Source organism: Mastomys coucha, unplaced genomic scaffold (genome assembly GCF_008632895.1).
Source record: "Mastomys coucha isolate ucsf_1 unplaced genomic scaffold, UCSF_Mcou_1 pScaffold21, whole genome shotgun sequence".
In the NCBI taxonomy this organism is placed as follows: Eukaryota; Metazoa; Chordata; class Mammalia; order Rodentia; family Muridae; genus Mastomys; species Mastomys coucha.
Genome location: NW_022196904.1, coordinates 10,210,813 through 10,216,272, shown reverse-complemented (window position 1 = coordinate 10,216,272; position 5,460 = coordinate 10,210,813).

Sequence of the window (5,460 nt, the reverse complement as noted above, 5' to 3'; positions counted from 1 at the left end):
AAGAAGAAGAAGAAGAAGAAGAAGAAGAAGAAGAAGAAGAAGAAGAAGAAGAAGAAGAAGAATTTTTTTCTAATAGGATTTCTGGTTTGGGTCAGAAAAAAACATGGATAATGAAGACAGCTTTTTTAGAATTTTTTCTAACTGGATGTCATATATCCCAAGAATTTTTTATTAGATATTTTCTTTATTTACATGTCAAGTCCTTTCCCAGTTTCCCCTCTGAAAAAAAGGAATAAAATAAAATAAAATAAAAACAAAAACAAACCCCTGTTCTCTCCTCCCTCCATAGCTCTTTCAGATTTTTTTCTAGCAGCTATCCAGAGAAGGCTGTCTGAAGTGAAACACAGCTCTTTTAGAATTTTTTTCTGACTTTCTGATTTTGATCAGAAAACCCAAGAATTACTTTTAGAATTTTTCTTACAGGATCTCTGACTTGATTGAAATATTCAAGAATTTTTATAGTAGCTTTTCTGACTTTGGTCAGAAAACCCATGAGCTATCCAGAGAGCTTTTAGAATTTACACTAACAGAGAGAGCTGTCTCAACCAAAGAGATCTGTCTCGAGCAGAAAGCTAGCTGTATCAATCAAAGTGCTTTTTAGAATAGCAAAAAAAAATCTGTCTAGAGCAGAGCAGAACACCCAGAGAGAGAAAAAGAGAGAAACAGAGAGAGACAGAGACAGAGACAGAGAGAGCAGTATAAAAAGATGCCTCCAGCAGACTACAAAGCCAAGAGCTGTCTACATAAAGTTGTCTAGGGAGCCATCTCAAGCAGAAAATAGGATGCCAGCTTGGTTTTGCTGCTCCCAGACATCCCCTCTCTCAAAACCCCTCTCCAAGCCAATGCTTATCCTTGGCAGAAAGTTCCTAAGAACACACTTATATTCCTGTTGGGAAATTTGATTTCCTTATATCTCCTCTGCACAGATTTACTGGTGTATTTCTTTTTGTTCTGTGAATGTTTGTTAAGTGACCCTAAGTTTGAAGTTCCAAATTACGAACAAGGACTGCAGCCATAAGTCAAATCTAGCACTTCCATTGAAAGAGCTCACACGGAATGGGACTGTTAGATCACAAATACTCAGATTGGGGAGTTATTTCAGAGATTTGTAGGATAATATGGACATGGTCAAAACTATTGATGCAGGTGACAAGCAGGGTGTCATAGATAAGGAATAATTCATTACAGACAGTAAGAGAGGAATGACATTCAGGGTGGGATAAGGGACATGAAAAAAGGAAAATACAAGAGAAATCATAGTGTAAGGTCAAAGAGACATTCATCAGAGAGTGAGAACACAAAGGTCAGTAGGGTATGGATTATAGAGGATTGTAACCCAGCTAAGAAGATTAGACCATCTGCTGGGTTGCTTTGCAGATGGCTAATAGTATTCATTATATTTGAGTTCTTACTAACAGCTCTGAAGGATAACCTTAATTCCATGCATAGGGGCCATCTGCCCTTTCAATTTCTACAACCTCCCATGTACTTAGTTCATCCCAGGGTTGAGGAAACACTTTGTCGATGAGGATGAGGATGAGGATGATGATGATGATGATGATGATGATGATGATGATGATGATGATGATGATGATGGTAGTACTGATGATGGTGATAACAATACTAATGACAACATGACAGAAATGATCATAACAGTGACAGCTAATATTTGCTAAGTAGCACCCATGCTTCCTATATACCATAGTTTCCAGATTCAAACCAGTTTAAACTTTACACCATCTCTGAGACCCACTGGTGGGAAATGCCACTTTACTTAAGAACCTATAACCACATCAACCCATTGGTGAAATTCAAAAGAGGAATTCTCTTCTTTTTTGTTTTGTTTTGTTTTGTTTTTCAAGACAGGGTTTCTCTGAGTAGTCCTGGCTGTCCTGGAACTCACTCTGTAGATCAGGCTGGCTTCAAACTCAAAAATCTGCCTGCCTCCCAAGTGCTGGGATTAAAAGCGTGTGCCACCACCATCCAGCTGGAATTCTCCTCTTTATTCTTGCTAGTCCTTTCCTCATGGCCCATGAGGAATGAGTGAGGGATGAGGAATAGTGTCAAACAGCTTAAAGATTCTCTTCATGTTGCCCACTTGTACTAGTAAAGGACTGATGATTATAGCAGTACATTGTTCAATACTCAAGTTCATTTAACACATCATGATGCATATTGGGCAGAAAAGCATTTACTGGTAGAGAGAGAACAAGATCCTTCTGCTTCCTATCTATTAGTCTCAGGGACTCAGAATTTCATAACCATGCTCCAATCTGAAATTTAGGTCCCAGTGAATTTTTCTCTGGAGAGTATGGCTGTGCATTCTGATATATAGGGAAGTGGCAGATACTATACCCAGAACTATCAGACTCTCCACCAGTTATAGCACGCCCAAAAATGTGTGAAATTTTTGTTTAAACTCAGTGGGTGGGAGGATTATAGCTCCCTTCCTACTACCTTCCTCAAACACGTTGATGTGTATTTAACTAGCAGGCAATAGAAGACACTAGATGGAGGATTCTTTGAGAATTTTTTGAACCAGAAGATAAAAAAAACAGCATTTCCACTACAGTGTTTGGGAGAAGAGAAAGAGGAGTTACCTATCAGATTATTTTACTTGTGGACTCCTTCATGTCATTAAAGTATATCAGGGGAGGGAGAATGATAACTTGAGCCTAGATTAACAGAATTGAAAGAATGCTAGCATTCTATCTTTACCCCAAACAAGGCATTAACTTTACATACTCTTTGTGTGGTCTGTGTGTTGGCTAGAACAGCACTCCCTGGGATGTAGGACCAGATGTTAACTATCACATATTGAGAATAATAATAATAATAATAATAATAATAATAATAATAATAATAATGCAACAGGCTATACTTTGGCTCTAATTTGAATTTTGCCTCTTCTTATGATCTCTTCATTTAAAAAATATATGTTAAGCTTTATTTCCTATGGTTTATTCTATTAGTTGTTCCTTCAGCAAAAACTGTGACTAATTCATCACTTTGGGGTCTGTGAACAAAATATATTAAACAAAACATGAAATCCTCATTTTCATATAGAAAAATAGAAAGATCAAGGGTTGTATTTCCCAAGTTTAACTAATCAAATGTCATCTTCTGTCCGTTTGCCACATCTAGATACCACCAAAACTTACTACTTACTTGACATTTTCTTTAAATTCTTACAGTCTTTACTTCACTTTAATAAATTTGTCATCTCTTTGATATAATAAGAAAACAGCAGTACTGTCTGTGCAGAGAATGCAAATAAAAAGTGCTATGAAAAGTCTGGTATTAAATTTCACTAGATACCACAGTTCAAATAAGGTTTTGAGCCTAGTCCTGCCCTATTTTTTGTTGAAAGGAGAGATTATGAAATTATACAATAGAGATGTACACATATTAAATTGAAGCTTTCCCTTTTCATAATCAAAAGGATTCAAAAAACCATTGGAAAGGGATTTGGTTTTTTTCTCTCAGTGTATGATGTTTCAAAATGACTCATTGTGTGTCCCTGTTTATCTAATAGTCTGGTCATATACAATAATGTACCTTTGTAATATTGGTGGTGCCTATCCCTCTCTCTTAGAAAGATCACAGGGACAATATACATTGTTTACCTTTATTGCATCTGAGATGTGTCCTATGTAGCTCTAACTATCAACTTTATACAATTGAGAGTTACCTGAGAAAGGAGGCTCATCTGAGGAATTACCTAGATCAGACTGGCCTGCAAGCATATCTATGGAGAAAGGTCTTGGTTATTAATTGATGTAAGACATCCCAGCCCACTCTACGCAGTGCCATCACTACACAGGTGGTCCTGGGCTATTTAAGAAAGCTAACCTGAGTCCAGCTAGCAAGCAGTATCCTCCATAGTTCCTGATGTAGATCTCTGGCTATCACGTGCCTTGGTCCAAAATAATGCTGTTTGGAACAACAAGCAAGCTTGCCTTCAAGTTCCAACTTGAGATCCTGGCCTGAATTCATTCTGTGATAGACTATAACTGTAATATAAAATGAACCCTTTCCTTTCTTAATTTACTTTTGGTTAGGGCACAGCAACAGAAACCAAACTAAAACAAAACACTTCCCTAGTACTCTTGATATCTTTAACATGATATAGGCATAAGCTTTCTTACCATTATGGAGCTAGTTTCACAGAGCAGATAAATAGCTTTCAAACCACAATGAAAACTTGATCTACTTGTGATACTATAACACATTACTAGAGACTTGGTGGCTTATGGACAAAGGAAATGTGTTCCTCCACTATGAGAACACAGCCCATAGGATCAATTAATCAGGGCACATAGGAGGTCACAGAGACTGAAGCAACAATTTCATACCCTGTATGGATCTTTTTTAAGGGAAGCAGAGAAGTGGATCTGGGGAGGAAGGGGAGGTAGGAAGGGCTAGAAGGAGTGGAGGGAGGGAAAACTACAGTTAGGATATAACATATGAGAGAAGAATTTTTTAAAAAGATACCAAAAGAAGGAGGAGGAGAAGGAAAAGTAAGAAGAGGAGGAGGAGGAAAGGAAAAGGAAGAAGAGGAGGAAGAAGAAAAGGAAGGGGAAGGAGAAGGGGAAGAAAAAGAAAGAGAAGGAAAAGGAGGAGGAGGAGGAAGAGGAGAAAAGAAGAAGAAGAAGAAGAAGAAGAAGAAGAAGAAGAAGAAGAAGAAGAAGAAGAAGAAGAAGAAGAAGAAATGTATTCTAAGACACTGGATTGTTCAGAGTTTGAAGAGGATGCTCATTCATGCTTCAGATGGCAACTTTGCATTGTAAAATCTCATATGATCCTAGGGCATAGTCATATGGGTCTTTTTTTATAAAGGCTATACTTCCATTTGTGATAGATTTAGCCTCACAACTTCTCAGTGGCTTTCATGTCCTAGTGGCATTACCTTAAGAACTGTGGTTTTTTTATTTGTGTTTTTAATTAATTGACTGACATATTTAGCTATCTTGGTTTTTTTGAGATAGGGTCCCACTATGCTGGCCAAAAACTTACTATGTAGCCTAAAGTGGCCTTGAACCATAACTCAACCTCTAGAGAACTGATTATCACAAACACACGCCACTAAGTTCAACTCGGGGCTGGAATTTCAGGCTCTGAATTTAAGAAATGCAAGTTTTAAATTAAGGTGTATCCTTACCTTATATGTTGTTGAGATTCTCTTCTGACTCATCTTTTAGAGAACACTAGTTGTATCTTCCCTGTCTTCTACATGGGAAGGTTTCTCTTCACCTGCTCCAGATTCAATAGACTTTCCCCTTCATGTCCATTCACCCCAACCTTTAGAGTTAACAATAAAGGGTGAGTGGTGGGAACTATAGTCTGGGGAGCTTAAAAATTAATTTCTCACAGTTGCATCCCTCTGTCTCAAAGCTTTCCATAGGCAGATTTCCAAAGGGACTGTATTAATGTAAAATGACATGATCTTTCTCCTTAGAC